Source organism: Zootoca vivipara, chromosome 11 (genome assembly GCF_963506605.1).
Source record: "Zootoca vivipara chromosome 11, rZooViv1.1, whole genome shotgun sequence".
NCBI classification, from domain to species: Eukaryota; Metazoa; Chordata; class Lepidosauria; order Squamata; family Lacertidae; genus Zootoca; species Zootoca vivipara.
In genome coordinates, this window is record NC_083286.1 from 62,925,201 (window position 1) to 62,949,366 (window position 24,166).

The 24,166-nt window shown below is 53.0% G+C and overlaps 1 protein-coding gene across 3 annotated transcripts in view; it reads right to left on the reverse strand.

Moving 5' to 3' along the window:
* Positions 1 to 16,967, reverse strand: part of ATOSB (atos homolog B) — a 33,825-nt gene extending 16,858 nt beyond the window's left edge. Inside the window, exons 1-3 of one of the 3 annotated variants that reach the window (XM_035100775.2) lie at positions 16,847 to 16,967; positions 16,294 to 16,334; positions 884 to 1,006 (exon numbers count right to left, since the gene is read on the reverse strand). The gene's annotated coding sequence lies outside the window, so the exon portion shown is untranslated. Of the gene's footprint in view, positions 1 to 883; positions 1,007 to 8,307; positions 8,501 to 16,293; positions 16,335 to 16,846 lie in introns of those variants that run through there. The other 2 variants (XM_035100776.2, XM_060280413.1) reach the window with 2 other exon arrangements.
* Between the last annotated feature and the right edge of the window lie 7,199 nt (positions 16,968 to 24,166).

The window sequence follows — 24,166 nt, forward strand, 5'->3', positions numbered from 1 at the left end:
TGGGGTGACCTTGGAGTCAGTCGCAGCCTCTTCACCTACCTTGCAGGGACATTGTAGAGATTAACTGAGGAGGGGGTGAACCATGGACCCCTTGTAGAAAAAGGTGGGTCATATATGCAAGAAATAAGGGACCCAGGTGGCGCTGTGGGTTAAACCACTGAGCCTAGGGCTTGCTGATCAGAAGGTCAGTGGTTTGAATCCCTGCAATGGGGTGAGCTCCCGTTGCTCGGCCCCAGCTCCTGCCCACCTAGCAGTTCGAAAGCACATCAAAATGCAAGTAGATAAATAGGTACCGCTCCGGCGGGAAGGTAAACGGCGTTTCCGTGCACTGATCTGGTTCGCCAGAAGCACCTTTGTCATGCTGGCCATATGGCCCGGAAGCTGCCTGCGGACAAATGCTGGCTCCCTCGGCCTATAGAGCGAGATGAGCGCCGCAACCCCAGAGTCGGACACGACTGGACCTGATGGTCAGGGGGCCCTTTACCTTTACCTTTATATGCAAGAAATAAGCTCTTCTGCTGACCTGCTTAAAAAAGCTGGAGAGGCCAGCCAGACGGAGATGTCAGTCACCAACCTGGCATCCAGAGATTTCCACATGGTTGCAATTGGACCTGCACCAGGTGTGAAACACACCTGGTGCCTGGGGAATTTCTAGCACCGCTTAGGACTGTAAGCTCGTCTCTTCTAGGGGGGCAGGGGGGCTGCCCTGTTGCCCTCCAGGCACTGCTGAATGACACCTCCCACCCCCTGGCCACTGGCTGGTTGCTGCGGTGCGTGGAAGGGCCATAGGTCCCCAGTCCCTGATCGGTGGGAAGCACAGCAGAGCCCCACCCTGCAACCAGCCATCATGCTGCAACCGCAGGCCATTCTCTCGCTAACTCACCAGTTCCACAGGACCTTTCAAACGGAGAGCGGCAATGGCAGCAGGGGCCCTCTCCCATGGCCCTCCGCCAGTGGCAGAGACCCCAGAAGCCCTCGAATTCCGGCAGAGCACCTTCTTCAAGACCTGGGAGGAGACACACGCAGAGGACCAGCAGGTGAGAGAGGCACAAAAAGAATGCTTAATTATGTAATCATCAAATTCTCTCAAGTACCAAATAATATCTATTAGTTAAGGTGGGAGACAGCTGGCTTGCCAGTACAGTCGTACCTTGGTTCTCAAACTTAATCCGTTCCAAAACCAAAGCGTTCCAAAACCAAGGCGCGCTTTCCCATAGAAAGTAAGGCAAAATGTTTTAATCCACCCCAGACTTTTAAAAACAAACCCCAAAACAGCAATGTAACATGAATTTTACTATCTAACAAGACCATTGATCCATAAAATAAAAGCAATAAACAATGTACACCTGATGGGGCTTCTGCTGCTTCCGATTGGCTGCAGGAGCTTCCTGTAGCCAATCAGAAGCCGCGTTTTGGTTTCCGAACGTTTTGGAAGTCAAACGGACTTTCAGAACAGATTCTGTTCGACTTCCAAGGTATGACTGTATTTAAAGGGGGTTGGAATTAAAGCACGAAACCAGAGATCAGGGACAGGAAATGCCCCCAAAGGCCAGCGCTGGAGTAGAAGGAAGCGCCACCGCCCACGAGGGTGGTCCAGAACTGCCCCCCCACCCCTTCCTCATGCCTCTCTGGGCTGTAAGCACCCAGGCAGAATCTACATGGGGGAGAGGCCATGCCATTCATCTCAAGGGACCACAGACCAGATGGTCCAATTCAGCCTTTGCCAACCAGTTGCTTGCCAGACGGGTTGGACTAGATGATCCTCAGGATCCCTTCCAACTCTAGAAAAATATATGATTCTATGTTTTGGATCATGGGATTGGTAGTCCAGACCATCGGCAGGGCGCCAAGTTGGCAAAGGCTGAATCCGACAGCTCCCTGCCATCGGGGTGGGGCTGCTCTCCATCCTGATAGCCCCCCCCAGCTCCCCCCACAGATCCACCCCCACATCTAATCAGTGCTAGAGGGCTCGAGCAAGTGAGCCAAGCCACATCCCAAGGGGAAGGCCTGCGGAGTACAAAGTCCTCAGCCACTTTTAGGCAGGAAGTTCCTTCCAAAGCAAGTCTTTACCTTTATCTTCCTGCAGAGGCACCCGGAGACCCCCCAACAGCCGGAGAGGGGTGCCTCTGCCCACGCTGGCACAAGTGCCAGGTGGGTAAAGGCAGGGGAGAGACCCAAACTTGTCGGTTATGCAAAGGGAGTTCCCAGGGTCCTGGGTCTGGCTCTGCTGCCTGCCCCCCTCCCAATTCACCTCCCCTGGACAGACCCCCCCCATTCAGTCAGCTGTCACCATGGTGGTGGCTGAGCCAGCCAATGGGAGCACAGTATGTAAATCAGCCAAGAAAGCCAAACAACAAAAGGGGGGGTCAGGGGGCATTGGAGTGGGGGGCAAGGGAGGGTCTCCTGCCAGTCCCTTCCTCCAGCCCTGCTACCCCTGGAGACTCCGCCCGGATGAGCCCAAATAGCCAATGCCAGGGTGCCAACACTGACCGATTGCTCTACCTCACCTCTCTCTCCAAGGAGCTGAAGGTGGCATTCTTGGTCATCATTTAATCCCCACGACAACCCTGTGAGGGATGCCAGGCTGAGGGGCAGGGTGACTGGCTCCCAAGCTCACCCAGGGAGCTACCGGGCCGAGTGGGGATTTGAGTCCTGGACTCCACGGGTCCTAGGCCAACGCTCTAACCACTATGCTGCAGGGCCTCTCAAGCAGTCTCTTCAAGCAGCCAGGGGGACTCGGGGGCTGACAGCCAGGCCTGGAAGCCCTCTCCCTACTTCTTGGATCAACAAGACAGGTCTTTCCCCTTCCCCAGCTACAGCTGGGGGGCAGGGGGAATATAGAACGGTAGAGTTGGAAGGGACCCCCAAAGGCCATCCAGTCCAACCCCTCGAAATGCAGGAGCCACAGCTAAAGCGTCCCTGGCAGATACAGTTATGTTCCCCCTAGCTGCAGCACCTACTTCAGCCACACCTAAGCAAAGCTTGTCCTCTGTCCTTCTCTCTCTCTTGTCACACACAGAGCAGAGACGCAGTTCCCCTGGCTGCTTCTGACAGATAAGACCCTGAGGGGCAGCCACAGGAACAGCTGTGGGTCGCTTCTCCGCCCCACAGCCACGCCCTTCTCTGCCACGCACGTTGGCACAGAGAGAGATGCCCATACAGCCTCCCCTCGCTGCCCAGTCCCCTATAATATGGAAGGCGTCTTATTACTTGCCAGTCGATGCTGCATTTTACAGGCAAAGGGCTTTACAGACTTAGCCCTGTGAGCTTTCGACAACAGCCCTGCAAGGTAGGCTGCTGCTGCTATTCCCACGTTGCAGATGAGGAAGAGAAATGGAGAGAGGAGAATTTGAACTCGCTCCAAGCCCATCCCTCTAGCCCTTGATCCAGGACACCCACACGAGCTCTAGGAAAGGACAGCGCCAGGCTAAGAACCGGCTGGTGTCAAGCCTGGGTAAATCTACCCCAGGAAATAGAGGAGAGGCAGTTGGCGATGGGGGAGCAGGTGCCAGAGAGAGGGCAGGGAGGGGCCCAGGGTGGCTTGGCAAGGCCTGGAGGAAGCTTGCTGACACATGGAAGCCAAAGTTTCCCTAACAACTTTAACAACACGAAATGTGTAATGCACAACCTGGTTTGCAATTGGCATGTAAAGAAGGAGGGCTGCTTGGGGCGTTTCTGCAAAGTGAAAGGAAGGTTACGGGCATTTTCCGTGGTTTTTACTCAATCTACACTGACAAAGAGACCAGCCAGGGTGAGAGGCAAAGGGAGCCACATGCCCGAACCCACAGGACACACGGCATTTTCATTTTTATCCTTTGGCAGCTGCCAAATTGGGGTGGGGGACCACAAATACCGAGAATAATATTTTGGCAAACAAAGAATCAGCTTATATTATTTTAAATTCCCGCTTTGAAATTCCCACTCAGCCGCAAAACTCACTTGGTGGCTACTGTCTCTCAGGTGGATTCACTTCACAGTAAATTTACTTCTGCTGCAAAGATAGGATGGGGGGGGGGACAATATAGATCGCCCTGGAATCGATTTTAAAAATAACAGAGCATTTTGCCTGGGTTTAGGAAGTTTAGAGTTTCCAACCTTATCATGCAGAAGCAGACAAAACATGTTTGTAGAGCGAGGGGGGAGGCTCTGGAAGGAACAGCCCGCTGGGTGACTCAATTACACAGCAATTAACCATTTCACTGATGATTATTCTGCTGAAAGAGCAAATCTGTTCCAAAGTTTTATTCTTTGCCCTCTCCAAAACTTTGCATATTGGGCATAAGAACACAAGAGGCTTCTGGATGAGGCCCATGTAGCCCAGCATCCTGTTCTCGCAGAGGCCAAGAAAACGCCTCTTCTGGGAAGTCCTGGAGGAGGACATGAAGACACTCTCAGCATCGCCTGCTCAGGATTCCCAGCAACTTGCATTCAGAGCCCGTGGGCAGGAAGGGAGCAGAGGCTTTTGGGTACAAGAGAGCCCACCTTGCTTTATCCTGGGCCAGACTGAGAAGGGAAGGTGGCCAAGCCATCAGCCGCACACAAACCCGCAAGCTGTTTTCCAACACACGAGGGGAGCAGGCGAGACTTGCAAGAACAAACTTCTCAAAGCAGCCAACAACCCATAAGGGCATGTGCTTTTGTTGTAAACTGCTTCAATTTTTAAAAAATGAAAAAGCGGCTTATAAATTTTTTAATAAATAAAATAAAAATATCAACCAAGCAAAGGGGAGGAGCTTGAGCTTCCCGGATTCAGAGAGCAACTCTGCGCTCCACAACAAAATCCAGAAAAGCACGGCGGTGGTTGCAGAAACCTTTGGACCCCATTGAGACGCTGGGCTGATCCATGAGAAGGCAGCTGTCCCTACAAAGCACCTGAGGCTTCTCTCCCCATCTTGGGATGCAGGAGCTCAGGAGCACCCTTGGGAGCTGTGCATTGGAAGATGCAGGACAGAGAACAGAAAGTTTCCTGAGAGCACAGCTAAACTGTGGAACTCAACGCAGAGTTAAAGTGTGGCCTTTAAAAAGGACCAGACAAATGCCTGGAGGAGAGGGCTATTGGAAGACGATTTGCTCTACTCTGTCTCCACAGTCGGAGGCAGCCGTGCTTCTGAATCCCCGTTTCTGGGAAACACAGGAGCAGAGAGTTGCTGTGGCAACACGGGCTTCCCATTGGGGCACCTGGTTGATCATTGTGGGGACAGGAGGCTGGAATAGGTGAGCCCCCTTTGGCCAGGTCCAGGGCGCGGCGCGGCTGATTCCAGCTGCAAGAGCTGAGGCTGCAGAAGAGGCCAGAGACCAGCTCAGCTGTGAGCCCTTGCAGGCCTCTTTCCACCTAGCCTGGAAGCAGCTTTCAAAATGTGCCAGGCACATTTTGGCCACTTGTGGTGAAAATGCCCGCATGCCAGGATGGCACCTGACATCTCCCCCACCTGGAGGCACATCCCTGGGGATCCTCGAATCTTGACTGTTCTCACCTCCTAGCAACACATCCTGCACAATTCCATCTGCTATATTTTATCTGCAGAATCGGAATGAATGTCAGGAACCCAAAAGTCGCATTGGAAAACACAACTTTCGGGCTCGTCTGTCCCCAAAATAGAAAACTAGGCATTCCGCTTCTAACGCTGCCTGGAAGTGCAGCGGCTGGACTGACTCCAACTACGAAAGCTGCTGAGCAGACTCTTAGGCTGGGGTGTTATTTGGGGTTTGTTGTCGGGGGCAGATTGTTGCTGCTGTTGCCGGGTGTTGTTGGGTTTTGGGGGTATATTTATTTTAGCTCTTCTTGTGATTTATGTGGAAACTACTCACTTTGGTTGTGCATTTATTTAAATGTTTTTTCATTGTTCATGACTACTTTTGTAGTTCTGCCTTTTTCTCATGCTGGAAGCCGCCTTGAACATGCCTTGAAATGTGGAAATGCGGCGTACAAATAAAATTACGCCTTTGTGTAGCACACACACCCCCATGATCGCTGCCAGAGAGCAGTGCGGTCATGAGATCCCACTGCCTCAGAAGTCGGGGCGAAGGGAACCACAGTGGTGAAGCAGCTTCCTGTCTCCACTTCTCAGCTGGGCCTCCTTGCTGACTCAAGGGCTGCTCGCGTCAGCCCCGGAGGACGCCTCTCTCCCGGCTGACTCACCTACTGCTGGGCTGCCACCAGAAATGCCACAGTTTCTCTGTGGCATCCAGCCAGGAAGGGCCCCGCCAGAGCTTCCAGAACAAGCTGCAGGGGTGGAAGGGCGCTGGTGCCACTGAAGCAGCTGGCCCCGAGGCCTGGAGCCCCGCCAGACGTAAGAGCAAGACTGGGAGATAAGGACACCTTCCAGCTGGCACAAAGGAAGCCTGCCTGCTTGCCCTACCAGCTCAGCTGCTTCAGATGCCCCCTGGCAGCCTCACCTGCCACGCAGGCCCCACGCCTTCCCCTGGGCTGCCTAGCTGGGGAGGAGAGAGGAGGGGGAGGAGAGAGGAGGAGGAGGAGGACAACGAGGCCCCTGCTAGCTGAGCCTGGGGGTTGAAAGGGGGCAAGAGGAGAGGCAGTGCCAGGCAAGCGAGAGGCATGCCCAGCTGAGATCTCCAGCCCAGACCTTTGCCAGGGTTGCATGGAGGCCCAAGAGGCCAGGAAGCCACTCTAGGGCTTGGCAGAGGAAAGAATCTCCCTGCCTCACCACAATGCTACCCATCATGAGCTTCCTTAACAAACACTCCAACATCCTAAATTCATGCTGCTGCCATAGAATGCTAAACATCCGCCTGGCACCTAAAGATTTGTAATGAAGGTGCCAGGCAAGCTTCCCTGGGCAGAGCATGCCACAAATGGGGAGCCACCACAGAAAAGACCCCTCCTCATGTTCCTGCCCTCTGGACCTCTTGCAGCACAGCACTACCGAAAAACAACACGGAAAAGGTCCCAGCCCCAGAGAGCCTGCAAAATGAGATCATAAAGCGGAGGGGAAAGAAAAGGAAGGAAGCAGCTCAGTTAACACAGGATGATGCTGAGCAATCCTCAAAACACAGAAAGCCTATGGCTTCCTGAATTGCAGGGCTTGGATTTGATGACCCTTTGGGTCCATTCCAACTCTAGGGTTCCATGATTCTCACAGTCCCCTCTGAAGCCCAAGCCCCCGAAACTGCCTTGCCTCACAGCCCTCCCTTGCTCCCATTCACCCCTCCCCATTTCTTGATATTTCAGAATGTAAGTTCTTTGGAGGCGGAGACCTTCCTGTTTCTGCCACTGGGTGAAGGCCCTGCACCAACATATGCTGCAACTGCCAATCACCTGCCCAGACAGACCCTGGGACCAAAAAATCCAACACCAGGCCACAAGCACAGCTGCCCCCCCCAACCCCGCCCACCCTGGCAACAAAGGGGGCTGAGAAAGCTTAGGAACCGGGAACAATGAGTCACATCTGGGTGGCTGCTCTTGGGAAGCTGGAGCTGGCATCTGGCTTGTGAGCAAACACTTGTCTCATCCCATCCAGGAGGGAATGGGTAGGACTGGGTCACACCTGGGCAGAGGCTGTGCCAACCCAAAACCTGCACAGGATCTGAGCAGCAGAGCCGCCCCCTGCCAGACCCGGTTCTGCAACCTTGGCAGGCAGGAGAGGGGTCATAGAGCAAGGGTTTGGAGACAAAAGGGGTGCCGCCCCTTAAATCAGGGCCCTCAAGGGGGCAGCCACAAGAGGAGGGGAGCATCGCCCTGAGATCTATGGGTATAGGGCAGTACTGTATACAAATTTAATAAATAATAACAACCCAGCTTGAGTGACTGAGCTGTGGCACAGCCTCCTTCCAGAGGCCCCTCTGCACCAACCCTTATGGGGGGCACTGTCCCTTTACAGCACCCCTCAACCTTCCCCCTAAAACGACGGAGGCGCGATTGCAGTCCTTCCCATAGGTGGTGGAGAAGCAACACTCTGAAAGTCCAGCTAAAAGCCCTCCCCCATCTCGCCTGCGCCCCCTCCCCAAACACCCTGCCAGATCTGTGGCAGCCCCGGGGCCTTCCCCCGCCCCCATCTAGGGGGGGCGGCTCCGGTAGCCCCCCCCCAGACACAGAGCCTTGCAAGTGGGGAGGGGGGATGCAGGGACACGGAACCATACAAAGGACAGCCCCCACCCCAGATGCCATGTCGACGTTCGTCGGGGGAAGAGAGAAGGGGCCCTCCCCTACGAAGGCAGCCCTGGGCCACAAAGCCCGGCCGGGGAAGCCCCCTCCCCGCCACGGGTACAAAGGCTGCGCCCTTGCTGGGGGGCGTCTTGGACGGGGCGGGGGGAGAAGCCCCTCGGGGCGGGCGGGCGGCCTGCGCTCACCTGGCAGCCCCCTCCCGGCGAGCCCCTCGGGCGGCGGCGACAGCGGCAGCAGCTTGTTCCTCCTCCCGGCCTGGGACAGCAGCCCCCCTGCAAGGGGCGACGACCCGGGAACCCCTGGCCGCCGGCCTCCCGCCTGACTCACCGCCGGGCTCCATTTCCTACCAGCTGCTCCGGCGCGCTCCTCCCCCGGCGCGCCATTGGACGGCCCGCCTGCCCCTCAGCCCCGGCCCCGCCCTCCCCGGCCCCAAAGCCCCGCCCCCTCTGCCATCCCCAACCCCAGTCCGCGCAGCCCCGACGGGCGCAGTCCCTGCCGATGCGCCGCCCGCAGATGCACAACTGCAGCCGGGGCGCACGAGCGACTCTTGGCCGCCCTCGCTCGCCCTCCGCCGGGCGCAGCTTCTTTGCGCAGGGGCGCCGCCCGACGGGGGGAATCCTCGCCGCGGGCCCCCGGCGGAGGAATGAGACGTGGCGGCGGCCGAGGGATCCCCGCGCGGAGGAGGCGGACTAGGGATCCCTCGGCGGCAGCTGCTCCGCTGCAGGAGACGCTCCCTCGGGGCGCAGCGCGGAGAAGATCCACGAGGGAGAGGATCCATTGCGTAGGGGCGGGGACACCCCATGTTACCAAAGGTTTCCAAAGGGCGGCCCTGCCAGGTTGGCCGCTTTCCAGAAACACAGGGCGGGGGGTGGGAAGTGCGTTTTTGGGATGGTTTTTTACGAGCCCTTCAACGCCCTCTGAAAGGCCGGCTCTTCTCGTGCTTCTGGGGCAACCTCAGAAACGTGGGTGGCAGTCGATGGAGTTTTACGCAGAGGAGACCCATTGAAATCAATGGATAGCTCAGTTGGTAGACTCTTAACGTCAAGGGCTCGAGCCCCAGTTGGGCAAAAGACTCCTGCACCGCAGGGGGTTGGGCTAGATGACCCTTAGGGTCCCTTCCAACTCTCCAATTCTAAGATTAATTTCAATTGGTTCTACTCTGAGTAAAGCTTCATTGGAATACTTTTAACTTGGCAGGAGAGATCTGGATCCGAGGTGAGAGCTGCAGAAGGCCCCAAGTTCAGTTCCCAGTGGCATCGCCAGGCCCACCCACGGGAGGCTCGTCCTCCTACCTGGAGAGCTGCTGCCAGTCCGTGCAGGCAACACCCACCTAGATGAACCTCCAGGGTGACTTCCGTGGAAGAGGCGTCATTCCGCAAGGGGCAACATGTTTTAATACCAGATAAGCCTGGCTGGCCATTGCCTGTAGTGATTGTCCTTTATAGGCTGCCTTGCTCTCTTCTTGTTACTGATACAATTTTTATTTCCAGTTCAATTTAATCATTAGCAGAACACAGGCAGAACTACCACTCAGCAGAGAGCAGTGCAAAGCCAGCGCAGGCTCCCCGCCCCCCACAAAGGAGGTTCCATGACCATTTGGCGGTCTTTTGCCAACCTGGCACCCTCTGGGTGTTCAGGACTACAACTCCCATGAGGAGTGTAGTGATTAGGGCGGTGGACTAGGATGTGGGAAACCCGGGTTCAAATCCCCACTGTGCCATGAGACTCACTTGGGCTAGTCACTGGCTCTCTCTGCCTAACCTACCTCGCAGGGTTGTTGTTGGGGGTTAAATGAGGAGGGGGAGAGCTGAATGAGATGGTGGGAGATAAATGGAACAAATAAATAAAAAAAAGTGAACAGAAGGTCCCAGCTTCAACTCTCCCCTCCCCACCCCCATGACATTTCCAGGTAGGGAGGGGACAGACCCCCCTGCGGGAGCCCCTAGAAAGAGGCTGCCCGTCAGAGTGAGCAGCACTAAACTAGGTGAACCAGTGGCCTGACTCAACGCAAGGCAGCTTCTTGTTATTCTTAACCCTGAGCCAGGACCCCATTTCTGTGCTGAGCAGGGCTGCCTGCCTCCCTCACTAGCCAAGGTGCCAGGACCCGGCCACAGAGGAGAAAGGCTAGCAGAGGGGCATCCGGATCAGGGCCGTTTGGAGGAGATGGCTGTGGGTCCCGGGGAGCTCAGTCCAGGTGTGCTTGCTAGGTCTGGAGAGACTGATCCCCTTGAAGGAGGCCTGGGCAGGGAGGGGGGGGATGAAGAGCCCTTGCCCCATCCAGGAACATCCGAGGGTCCTGCTGGGAGGGGGTGAGACCTTGCATGGAGGGACACAGCTTCCCTGCCACAAAGACCCCACTTCTGACCCCGCAGCTCCTTCCACAGCCCAGTTCTCCTCCAGGAGAGGCAGCAGTCCCTGCAAGCGTTGCCATGGTGACTCTCCCATCCATCACGTGGCTCCGCTCTCCCTCTCTCTGCTTTGTCCCCCAGTGCAGAGGGGATAAGACCAGGGATAGATCTAACAAGGGGGAATGGGCTGCCTGAAAGAATTGCCAGGGGAGGCTGGGCAGTGGGGCAGTGGCCAAGGAAAGGAACTCTCCACATGCTCAGGGGCCAAGGCCTGGGGCTCAGAAGGCATTCCAGAGCTAACTTTCTTTGGGGTCGCCTCCCCACTTTTTAGGGCTCTGCTGCCCATTTAGTCAACTGCACCAAACTCCCTGCTTGCTTGCGCAAGGTTTCTTTACGGCATCTCCTGACTGTGCAAAGGAAGAGGCAGCAGGTGATGGGAAGGCCCCTTTTGGCTGCAGCACCTGGAGAGGCTCTGCTGCCACTTAGGGCGGGTGGGCAGGCCTGGGCGAGGGGCACCAAATCATGCCCAGGACACTCTCTTTGTCTCTGCCCCAACGGGAGGTGGGTGGAACCCTCTTAAGCCCTGGCCTCCTTTGGGAGGAAAGGCCAATTTATCAATCAATCGGTCAATCAATCATTTAATTAAGAAGTAAAACAGACTGGCTGCTGCATCAGGCCAAAGGGGGGCCATCGAGTGCAGCACAGGGGCCAAGCAGATCAGCATTATTCAGAGGCATGTGCTACCCCCGCATCCCGATCCTGGAGGTTGTACACGGCCCTCTTCTGACCCCACTGTGCCACAAAGGAGGCACCAAGGCATAGGGTTACCTGACTCTAAGGACGCAACCCTTGTGCCCAGCCCCCCAGGGCTTTTCTCTGCTGGGAGGGAGAGCAGGGAGAAGCCCCAAAGCCCAAAGAGTTGCCAGCCAATGCAGGCTGGGTCCTTGGCACAAGACCACCACCTTCACACCCTGCTTGAGACCACCCTGGAGAGACGCAGCTTGTTCCCCTGGGCACCATACTGGCTCCAAAAGGCCTGCTCCTCATCAGTGCCGCGTAAGAACACAAGAGGAACCTGTGGATCGGGCCAAAGGGATCAGGCCCATCTAGTCCAGCCTCTTGTTCTCACAGGGGCCAATCAGATGCCTCTTCTGGGAAACCAGCAAGCAGGATCCGAGCACAAGAGCAGCCCTCTCCCTCTCCAGTCTCCTTCCTGGCCCTCAGGACCACACAACCCTCCCCAGCAGAGGATCCACTCTGGGTGCCCAGAGCTGAGGCATAATATGGCAGATAAAGGCTCACGTTACTGCCTGCTGCCCCCCCCTCCAGGACAGCCCCATCACACACTCACGCGCTGGGAGACCGAAGGAGACAGCAATGGCTATTTTTAGACAATCCCTTTGGGGCCGGGAATCCCATGCAGAGGAGCTGCGGTCCGGAGGGCATTCCGGTGGGTGGCACATCCCTCTCCTGCCTGCTTGCCTCCCCAGGCCTCACGCTGCCCAGCCCTGGACACCACCACCGACACCATCCCCGGGCATCTGTTGTGCAACTGGGGCACACCAAGCCAGACTGGGCATCAGGCTGGGCCAATTCTGGAATGCCAGAGCAGCACCTTCCACCAGCTGGATCTAGAGCAGGACGAGCTTCGCTGCCCTCCAAGCTGGGCCACCACCCGCCACGGGGGGGGGGGGAGGTGTTGTGGCTTCACCTACTCAACCCCTGAGGGCAGGAAGCAAGGGGGTGTGGAATCCCTCATGGAAGCAAGGTCAGAGGAGGAGGAGGAGGATTAAATTGCCCCAGCTGGAATCTGGCCCAGATCCCAAAGCTGGCTCTCCCGCAAAAAGGACTGGGCCTTCATCCAGCACTTGCAATCCGGGCCATAGAGTGTCTCTTGCCACTCGTGCCTCCAGCTCTTCAGGAGGGGACCAGCTCCCCTTGGGATCAAACTGGGAGATTGGGGAGGGGAGCTCCCACCCAAGTTAGACACCAGCTGTCCAGCATTCACAGGGACTGACAAGGCACAGGTTGCAGCCAGTAGTCTAGGATTCAGCCATTTCTGCAGAACCACCCCAGGCACCCAAAGCCCTGGGGGAAACGCTCCAAATATTTACTTTAATTTTGTGGTCATTGGGAGAGGGGTGTGGAGAAAGAGGCAAATATCTTTAAACGTTGGATGGGTCCTTGCTGGTATGTCTGCATGATTCAGCAAAAACTACGTGTCCTGCTGCTCCCCCAGCTAAGAATGTAATATAAGCCTCCTGGATGAGGCCAGTGGCCCATCTAGTTCAGCCTCCTTTTATTTTTACAGTGCCCAATCAGATGCTCTTCCAAGACACCCACGAGCAGGACCCAAGCCAAGAGCACCCTCCGCTCCTGCGGTTTGCAGCCTAGATGCCCACGCAACTGCTCTGATCCACAGAACTGGCACCGTTCTATGTGCCACACGACACCCATTTCACGTCTGTAAGAAACCCATCTTTTAGCACGGCAGCACCCGTCCTTGGGAACTCCCTGCCTATTGGCATCATTCAAGCACCTTCACCGAACTCTTTTTGGCACCCGCTAAAGACGTTTTTGTTTAGGCAAGCCTAGCCGAATATCTACAATCTGTTTGTAGTTTATCTTTCCTTTTCACTACTCTTTGGATGTTTTAAATGGCCGCTTTTAACTGATCATTTTTATGGTTTTGTTCTTTTTGCAAATTGCTTTGAGGGGTTATTTTTCCTTACAGTTAAGCAGCATATACATTTTATGAAATAAAATTAATTGATTTGTATTCAGAAGTCAACTACAGTACTCTCATTGCATTCCCCTCCCCCAAGTGGTGGGGGCAAATCCCCAAAATCTGTCCAAATCAACTACTGTAAGTACAATGATTCTGGAATATATTGACTACTGCAACATGGTAAGGAGAATAAAAGACACTTATAAATCCACCCCACGGACACACCACAAACAAACATAAGCTGATGGCCACATGCCGGGTTGAAAAGACACTGCACCAAGGAGGAGGCATCCAAGACAGTACAAAGGCCGTCTTGGTGGCCGCTTGACATATATGAACACCCCCCCCCCTCAAGAGCAGCTCCCCAGGGCTCCAGCCTCAGCCCATTTCAGAAGCCCCAGGCAAAAATACGGAGACAGGGTTTCAGGACATGGAAATGACCTCCTACCAAATCAGACCATTGTTCCACTGAGCTCAGGATTGTCTACACTGAGTGGCAGCTGCGACTCTTCAAGGTTTCATGCAGGAGATATTCCCAGCCCTGCCTGGCGATACCAGAGACTGAACCGGGGGCTTCAGCATCCCAAGCAAACGTGTCAATTTTATTTTATTTCGTCATAAATTCACATAATTCTGCCCCATGGAGCTTATGCAACATAACCTGCTTCTAAGTCCTTCGGGGGGGGTGGCCCTCCCCCTGCCCCACAGCCAACGGTGGAATCGGGAGGTACACAGGTGCTGCAATGTGCGCAGAGGAGATTCCTGCACTGCAGGGGGTTAGACTAGATGACCCTTGGGGTCCCTTCCACCTCGAGAGCCCCATGATCCTAGGCACAGGTCAGAGGATTGGCTGCAGCAACAAATGGAGAGCGTGGCTAAATGAGCAAGGCAGGAGACGTGAGAGGGGTCACCTCCAGCGTGTCTCCACACCGCGCTCTGGATGCCACGGAGTTATTCTGGATTAACAAGAGGCACAAGCCCAGGCAGGTCAGAGCCTGACATGCCTGCAAAGAGAAAAACTGACAGGAAGCAGCAGCTGCCACCAAGAGACTTCAGGGAGGGACCAAGTAGCCCCAGATTTAGGACAGGGCAGGCAGCTTCCCAGCACAGGACACCGAGCCGAGGGGCTGCTAAATTGAGAAGATCCATAATTGAGAAGATCCATTCGGGGACGCCATATGCTGGCCTCACTCACCAAAGATTACCAAGGTCCAGTCCTGGGCCAAATGATGGGTCCTGTGCAAAGCAGGCCAACACAATCATCTGGGAAAGCTCAAGGTGCAATATGGCATGAGAAGGAAGCCCCAGTTTGGGGGCAGGGCATTCTTCCTGTGACAAGAAGGGTTCAAAATCCTGAAGCTCAGATGTCCCTCTCTGCCACCCTCCAAAAGCGTTCCACTCCTCCCTACAACACTGGTGTTCTCTCACTGGGTGCCAACCGCCATGCGCTCAAAAGAACCGGGTCAGGATGCCTCCCTCTTCTGGGACGTCTTTCCCCACCCCCTCTGCAACCTTCCCACCAGCTGCTCATTTTGTCTGTCTAAATAAGGTAGCTCTGTCCTGGCATGGGCTTGCCATCCTGTTGCCCAGCATAGCCCCTGGCTGGCAGACTGGTAGCCCTACACAAATGACAGGAAGTCATCACAGCACTGAAGCCAGACAGCGATGGGCAAGCCAGAGGGTGCCAGGCAAGGGCCAGCCGGGGAACAGGGCAGAAGTTGTGGTTATGAAAGGAAACCCAGAGCGCGGACACCCCACCCGCCCCACCACAGACATTCCGGTAACTGGAGGTGGGGAGTAACCTGCCCAGAATTCAGCAAGATTGGGAAAGGGGAAAAGGAGGAAGTCTATAAACAGGGAGACCTCTTTAATTGTATTTTCAAATGTTCTTCTCAACGCTCCCCGAAAGCTCTTGGTAGCCACAGGAGCTAAGTTGGCTCTATTTTTCTTTCAAATTTATTGTATTTTACTGGCTCTAATGCTTGTCCAAGTGTCTTTATAACACTTTAGGCACCTTTTGAGGAGACATATTCATCCAAACAAAACACTGAAATGGAGCCATCTCAAACATGCAGCAGCTCCTCTTCTTCTTCTTCCCAGACTTTCCTTCTCCTCCGGATGGGCCCACATATTGACCCCCCTGTGAGAGAAGCGGCCCAACCTCTCTGCCTTCCCCTCCTCCAAAAGGAACAGCCTGGGGAAAAGATTAGAAGCTCCAATCTGCTGAGCAGAAGATGCCTATGAACACTTACTCAGAAGTAAGTCCACTAAGTTCAGCTGGACTTACTTGCAGGTCGGTACACATGGGATTGCAGCACAGAGTGTCAAAGAAAGACCCAAAATTCAGGCATATTGAGACAGGGAGCAGAGCTACGGGTGCAAAATCCGTAAAGCTAGGCCATTGCTTTAATTCAGCTTTTTAAAAGTGCACACAGAACAGAGCAACCAAGCTTCCAGTTCGCCCGGTAATGCTGGAAGCATCTGAGCAGAGCCTGTGCAGCAATATTTCAGGGGGGGGGGGGAGGTTTCCAACTATGCTCAGAAACAATGCCCAAACATTTTTCCTTAATGAGAAAGCAAGAATCACAGCCAGAAAATGGAAGGTTTGGGGTTGCCTAGAAAAAGAAGGGGTCACGAAGAGTCGGACACGACTAAACAACAACAGAAAAAGAAGAAGGTGCATGAACCCAGGCAAGAATGTGGCTGGGACTTTTGCTACAACATGAGACTCTTAATCTCAGGGACATGGGTTCAAGTCCCACTTTGGGGCACAAGGCACTGCATTGCCAGGGTGGGACTGGATGAGCCTCTACAATTCTACGATCCCACATCAACAAGAAAATCATGTACACCACCCTGAGCTCCTTGAGGAAAGGTGGGATAGAAATGCAGTAAAATAAACAAGGAAGTAAAAACCCTCACCCCCACCCTGAAAAATAATGTGCAAAGCAGCCCCCGAAAGGCTCCAGCGCCTCTTGAGCAGAGCTGGGTGGAAGGGATCCTTCTGCAGCAGCCTTTGCAAGAAAGAGCATCGTTGCCCCATGAGCAGAGGCAGAAAAGAGCTCAGCACCAGTCAAGTCAGATCCGGTTCTTACCTGCAGGCCTCCAGTGTCTGGCAACTAGGCCGGCAGCAAACCTTTAAGGAGGAGGAACAAAGCAAAGAAGGGGGGGGGGGAGGGAAGAGAGAGAAAAGAATAAAACACCAAATTCACGCACAGGGCTTGGATGCAAAGCAGCCCCTTGGCTTTTTGGTGGGGGCACAGGCTGAAGACCCCCCCAAAAGAGAAAGAGCCTTTTCTTTCTCTAGGGGCTGACACCCCAACCCAGTTCCACTTTTGCGGGTTCCTTGCAAACCCCCCATCTTCCCATTTATTTATTTTTGTGGGGGGCAGAAGATTAGAAAAAGGGTCGCGACACAAGGCAATCTTAGGGGGACAAATGCTAAGATTGCCACACACACACACACCACGCCCTTAAAGCCTCGGGAAGCTCTCCTCCGCACCCCGCAACGGAATCCCCCCAAAGGCTGCAAGGGGTGCCTCTGATCCCCCCCCAAAGAAAACCCCGCCCCATAAATCAGGCTCCTCCTCCTCCCTGCTTGCTCCGGGGCAATGGACCCCGCTCCTTCCCGGGGTCTGCATGGCCCACCTGTCTTCGTCCGGGCTGCAGGGGGGGCGGAGATCCGGGTCCCGCGGACGCCCCCCGATCGCCTCTCCCTTCCCTGCCTTCCTCCTCTCGCCTCCTCCTCGCCAGCCCCGCAGGAGCAGCAGCTTCCGGGCCCTGCCGCCGAGCCCCGCCCACCGCCCGCGCTCATTGGCCGCCCGCGACCAGCCCCGGAGACCTCGGCGCCCAGAGGCCAATGGCAGGGCCCGGTTCGTGCGGCGGTCCCGCCCCCTCCACGTGCAGGTCTGTGATGACAGCGCGGTGGGCGGGGACGCGGAGGAAGGAGGGCGCGCCTGATTGGGCGGCGGGGCGGCGGGAGGGACCATCCGAGGCCATTTAGTCCAGCCCCGCCGCCCGGCGAGGGACCCGGCGAGACCCGGCCGGGAGCGCAGCATCCTCGGCAGGTGGGCGGCTGCCCAGCCCACTCGGCCCCTGCCCGCCCCGGAGCCGGACTCGGGAGGTGGACTGCTCCTGTGCCTGGAGGTTCCACTCAGGCCGGCTCTGGAGCGAAAAGTCTCCGTGGATCGCTCAAATCCAGGGGGTTACTCGCAGTGCTGGATATTTACGTATAAGCTAAACAAGCTCTAGCTTAGGGCCCCACTCTCTTGCCCCCCCCCCAAAAAATAAAGGAAAAAACCCTGGATGTACATTTCCAAAATATAAGATAAAAAACAAATAAAATAAAACCTGCATACAGCAACAGTGTTTTGTGTTGTATAGGCTCCTATGATGTAAGTAATGGGCCCCGCCTGCTAGCCAGCTCCTTAAAATATCACAATTACTTTGATAAAATACATGATATTTTGTTATGTGCAAATGGCTTGAGATACCTATTAGGTCCATAAATTACCGTATAGCATATATTCAACACAAAAAGAACAGCCACAATTTGTTGTTGACAAAGGACAGCTGGACATAGGCCTATAAAGGGCCCCATTACCTTCAAACCTCAATCTAGCCCTGGATTACTGACATTCTCCAGGAGCTCTGAAAGGCTAGTTTGGAAGGGCTTCCCTTTGCAGAATCCGGCTGTTTCCTTCTTCAGCAAAACCCAATGCTTTGTAATGTTATGTAGATACAGAAATGTTTCCCAGCACTTTCCCAGAAAAGATGTTCAGCTCCTGACCTGTATTTTCCAATATTCTTCTTTAAAAATTTAAAAAATCACACTGGCCAATGTTCTCAGGGGCAGAAGTTGCTATTAAGGGAAAGTTACCTATTTGTTCTTTGCTTCGTTCAGAATGGACTTCTTGATTCAGAGATATCCAGGGAGGCTGGAAGGGTCTCAGGAGCAGCAAGCTCAGCTGGCTAACCTCCAAAACTCTTTTATTCATTATATTTGGGCCTGAAAAAGCATTCGCCATGGACCTCTGTAGCAGCTTCCCCCAACCTGGTGTTGTGCACTACAATTCCCATCAGCCTTAGCGTTATTTAGCTGCGCTGGCTGGGGTCGATAGGCATGGTCATCCAGAACACCCAGAGGGCACCAGGTTGGGGAAGACTGCCCGCTTCCATTTGCTCTGCACGTTTCACTTGGCGAGAGCAAAACCGCAGCAGATGTTTGGGTGTTTTGAAATTCCTTTAGAAAACCCAGGTGTCATCCCAAGAGAAGAGGTGACTCAGACAACTGAGAGGAGGTTGCAGCTGTGCGGTACAGAAAGGGCAGCAAAAGGAGGGCAAGAGGAGGAAAGAGAGCCAGGGGCAAAAGTAAAATTAAGAAATGAGTCACCTCTTCCTGTCCTGAGTTGCCCTGGCTTTGTTGCTTTTCTCTTCTGTGAGTGAGCATGTGCAGTTGCTGCTAAGCCCTCCACTGCCTTGAAGCAGGGAGACATCCATGAAGCTGAATGCTAGAAGATTCAGGACAGAGAAAAGAAGGCCCTTCCTGCAGTTAAACCGCAGAACTCCCTCCCGCAGGAGGCAGGGGTGACCACCCACCCAGGGGGCTTTCAGAGAAGATTGGGCAACCGAGGGGAGGGCTTGAGGGCCGCTAGCCATGTCTGCTACACTCTGCCTCTGAATGCCAGTTGCTGGAAACCTCAGGAGGGCAGAGGGCTCTGGGGCTCGGATCCTGCTTACTGGATTCTCACAGGCAGCTGTGAGGATGGGATGCCGTTGGCCTGATTCTGCAGGCTGTTTTTATGTTCTGAGCAGGTGGTTGCCTGAGAGCGGGGGAAGACGGCATGTAAGGACACAAAGTTGTTAATATTTTTGTCGATAATTGTTTTACCTTTTCCGTAAACGGCTTTGAGTTGTTTGGCGTGTGTGTTTTTACAGTCAAGCAGTGTAAAAGTTTTAAGAAATCAAGAAGAACTTTCTGACATTAAGAGCAGTTTGACCATGGAACGGACTCGCTCAGAAGACTCTCCGTCGTTGGTTGGAGGGCCACCTGTCAGAGATTCACCTGTCAGCTGTGATTCCTGCCTTGCAGGGGGTTGGACTAGATGACCCTTGGGGATCCCTTCCAACTCTACCATTCTATGGTTGTAAATCAATGGCAGCAAGCGAGCTGCTGGAACCCCAGACACTTGGGTCCCGTCCTGCACTAAAGCCAGAGGAGGGGAGGGAAGTCGCAGAGCAGAAACTGCTGCATGGAAATCGTACCGCTTCAGAAATGAATAACGCAACCATAAGGAAGACTAAAGAAAACAGAAGAAAGAAGAAGGGAAGTTAATTGGGGGGGGGGAATAAGAGGGGAAGGGGAAGAGTTATATCTTATTTTCAGGGTGTATAAATTAGACAATACAAGTATAGATGTAACATCAGTGCTTTACTTGTTTTGACATAATTTGTAAACAAATGAGTTATAAGTAAACAACTGGAAAGTAAAATGTATTCAATTTGTTTGATGTCATTTACGTACAAAAAAACTAATAAAGATTATTTATTTATTTATTTATTTATTTATTAAAAAGGAAATCGTACCGCTTCACCAACACACGACAGGCCTCTCGGACGGTTGCTGGAATTGGACGATGCAAAAGCCACAGAAGGAGAGGAAGATGCCTCCTCCTCCCAGGCCCTTCTTGCTGCACCTGTGGCTGCAGGAGCTGCCCTATCCCATTCAGGGTCCTCAGGGAGGCAGGGAGCACAGCGCCCCACGCGGGCAGCAAGGGCAGAGGCAGGGGCAGGGGCGCTCCTTTGGCAGAGGGTTTTGACTTCCCAACCAGCCAGGCTGAAGCAGTGACCGGCCGGGCAGCAACCATCTTAAGAATCAGCCCTGGCTGTTGCGGGCAGAAAGGCGGACAAGACCAAGAGCAAAAGTCCAGGACACACACACACACAAATACAGTGGTACTTCGGTTTTCAAACGTCATTCATTCCAGAAGACCATTCGAGTTCTGAAACGTTCAAAAACTGAAAACTCAATATGGAAGCCTCCCACCAGAGGTCAAAGAGAACAACAATTACCAGACCTTTAGAAGGCATCTTAAGGCAGCCCTGTTTAGGGAAGCTTTTAATATTTGATGGATTTCTGTATTTTGGTGTTTTGTTGGAAGCCGCCCAGAGTGGCTGGGGGAACCCGGCCAGATGGGTGGGGTATAAATAATAAATTATATTATTATTATTATTATTATTATTATTATTATTATTATTATTATACGGAAAACTCAACACGGAAGCCGCGTGGTGTGTTCAACTTCTGAGACTTGTTCGAAAACCGAAGCATTTACTTCTGGGTTTACAGCGTTCAAAAATCGAAATGTTCATCAATGGAGACGTTCGAAAACCAAGGTACCAGGCAGAGGGCCTTCTCAGTAGTGGTGCCCACCCTGTGGAACACCCTCCCATCAGATGTCAAATAAATAAACAACTATCTGATGTTTAGAAGACATCTGAAGGCAACCCTGTATAGGGAAGTTTTTTATGACTGGTGCTTTAATATATTTTTAATCTTTTGTTGGAAGCCGTCCAGAGTGGCTAGGGAAACCCAGCCAGATGGGAGGGGTATAAATAAGAAATTATTATTATTATTATTATTATTATTATTATTATTATTATTATTATCACCACCACTGTAGTTCTTTCGCAGACAAGAAAGCATTTCCCTCATAAACAAAAAAGCTGTTGACAAAAGCTCAGGAACACTTTGTCCTAAGGGTAGTTGTGTGATATATCACACACACATCTATATAGCTTCATTTGGGAGAGGGAAGGAAAATCTGCACATGCTCAGAGGCACTGAGCCCAAGGTACCGGAAAAACTCCCACCTGGAAACCAATGTCCCCACTGTGGAAGGACGTGTGGATCCAGAATTGGCCTCCACAGTCACTTACAGACTCATTGTTAAAACCGTGTTTATGGAAGACAATCTTACTCGGCTACAAGGGATCGCCAAGGAAGAAGAAGAAGAAGAAGCAGAAAGAGAGATATTAGGTAGGCAGTGTTTGAGACAAGAAAGGTGTGGCTCTGGCCCCAGAAAATTCTTTGTATTATCCCTGACCAGCTCAGTCTGAGGCTGACAGCGAAGGAAGTGCCACTTAAATTTGGAGTCCCTTCTTGGAAGTGTACCTAACAACAAGGAAGGTTGTCACTCACCAGACTGGGGACAGTAATTGTTCCTGCTGACTGGACATAATACAGGATCTCTGCAATGAAGAAGCTTGGGGAAGGAGGCTTGGCAAGGAAGGCACTGGCTGCAGTTCGTTTGAAAGGCTTGTGCAGAATTCCATGTTTTTAAACCAGACTTCAAAGGAAGGAAGGACGCTGATGCTCTCTAGTGACCGACAGGCAGAATTGTCTCAAAGAACAAAGCAAGAGAACTCTTCAGATGCACCAGGGGCCCTCTGTTGATCTATCTGCCTCTCCTTCTGCACCTCCATTACTCCATTATTGAAATGGTTTAAGGGTCCATAAAATTGTGCTCAAGTTACTGTGAAGAATTGTATTTTTCCATTGCACAGGTGGGGTGAGCTGAGTTTTATGACCGAGTCACAGGTTTTAGGATAGCCTTTCCGAGGGCTCACTAATGTTAATGAAGCAGCCCCCATCGCTCAGAGCCAGGAGTTGCTTTTGCACACAAAGAGCTCCCTTGGCATGGACCAAAATGCAGCAAGTTGGAAAAGATGGAGGCAGAGTTGGTGTGTTCTTGAGTCTTGTACTGGAAACACTCTCTCTCTCTCTCTCTCTCTCTCTCTCTCTCTCTCTCTCTCGGTGATCACTCATAGCTGAGTAAGATTGTCTTCCATGAACAGTGAGCCCATAAATGACTGTGGAGGCCAGTTCTGGATCCACACGCCCTTCCACAGTGGGGAGTGGGGACATAGGTTTCCGGGCAGGAGTGGATCCTGGTGAGGGTTTGCCAAGCATGCCTTCCTCTTAGCTCGTTTGTCCCTTTCATCCCGAGTGTCTTCAAAGTCCAGGACTGATACCTTTGGTAAAGGCTGTTCTCCAACTGGAGCCCTCGCAGGCCAGTGTTTCCCAGTTATTGATTTTTATAATGCATTTTTTAAATATTTGCTTTGAGAGCGTCTTTAAAACTCTTTTGTTGTCCGCCAGTATTTCGCTTTCCATTCTTATGTTGGGAATGGAGTAGTTGCTTTGGAAGATGATCATCAGGCATCCGAACAACATGGGATCAATATACAGCAGTATGTAAGAACAGAAATGTATAACTGAGACGATGTATCGTTTATTGTTTTTGTAACATTTAAACCAACTTTCTGCCAGTAAAGCTTTAAATTAAAACATACTTTTTGTGTGTGCTGAGAATATATTTCTTCACATATATTTCTGAATCAGAGCAGGGAGAGGACCTCCTCCGCTGGCTACATTCATAATCTACATCCCTGACCAAATGCCAAGAGCCAAATCAGTGGGGAGAGGAGATTACAGCAAGCGGAGCTGCCCACCAAACTGTTTCCTTGGCAGATTGATTTGTGGGACTTAGGAGAGAGAGACCCACGTGTTGCCTCTTTGCTTTGCTTTCCCATGGAGAGAGAGAGAGAGAGAGAGAGAGAGAGAGAGAGAGAATGTACAGCTGGAATGATGAGGAAGGGGAGTCCACAGTAGGACAGAAGGGGTGGATGTTCTGGGGGTTCACTGTATTGGGTGCCTGAGGGTGACCAGGGTATGGTCTTGGCTCAGGGCAGGGTGCCCCTCTATGACATGCCCGGTGCCTTTATGAGGTGGCCTGGAACCCTGCCATGGGCCTCAGGTGGCCCAGAAAGGCAGCAGGGGGAGGCTTAGTTGCTGTGGGCCCACAGGCCTGGGCAGCCAAGATGGAGGTGTCCCACGACTCCTTCAGCTGCCACTTCTCCGGCTGCTTGGTCCCCTGGTTTCTCCTTGGCGGCAGCATCATCTTGTCCCTCCTCGTCTGCTTCTCCCGGAAGATCCTGCGGGGCAGCCTTCTTCCGGAGAGGAGAGCCTGTCCCCTGTCTGCAGATGCCTGGCCCAAGACGCTACGGGTGGGTATCTGGCCTCTGAGGCGAAATGCAGCCAGGACTTTCATGCAACACAGGCACACGGCACTGGTCCATTGCCACATTTGCAAGAACTGACCCGGTTTAGGAACTCTGGTTCTGCACCTGAGCATGCGCAGAAAGGGCAGAAGGAGGGTCAAGGCTTTGGTGGCTCCTTAATGAGCCTGGTAGTAGGTGCAAAAGCTCCTTCAAGTGCCATTTGCTCAGTCTGGGTGCGGTGCTCAATGAAGGATGGTTTGGGAGAAGATGGAGAGCAGCTGCTTCCACGTTTAGCTCTCCGGAGAATCCCTCCTTTTCCCCAACCTGGTGCCCTCCAGCTGTTTTGGACTACAATTCCCGTCAACCTCAGCATCATATGGCCACACTGGCTGGGATTGATAAGAACATAAGAGCCTGCTGGATCAGGCCAAGGTCAGGATTTGAACACAGCAACTGGGATTCAAGAGTATTGTCTCCAACTGTGGATGCAGAGCAGAGCCATCGTGTTTATAATGCATATACAAAACCATTGTAAACACATTAAAACATTAGCAGGATTCTATATACACTTGTAATGCAATAGGATGTATAGATAACTTAGGAAGACGAAAGATTGGAGAAGGATTGATATGTAGTTGAAAATAGAATTAAGAGGACGCATGGATGGGATGGGAGGGGGAGTCAGGAGATTCAGAGTAATCTCAATATGTGGAATATGTATGATCTTTTGATGTAAGTTTATTCTTTCTCTTTCTTTTCCTTTTCTATATTTTCTTTCTTTATGTTTGAAAATCAAATTTAAAAATTAACAAAGGCTCTTTTCCTTCCTTTGAGTAACTCTTCTCCCTCATCTCCTCCTGACAGGCTCATCCCACAAGCAGAGACCGGCCCCAGGCAACTGTAAAA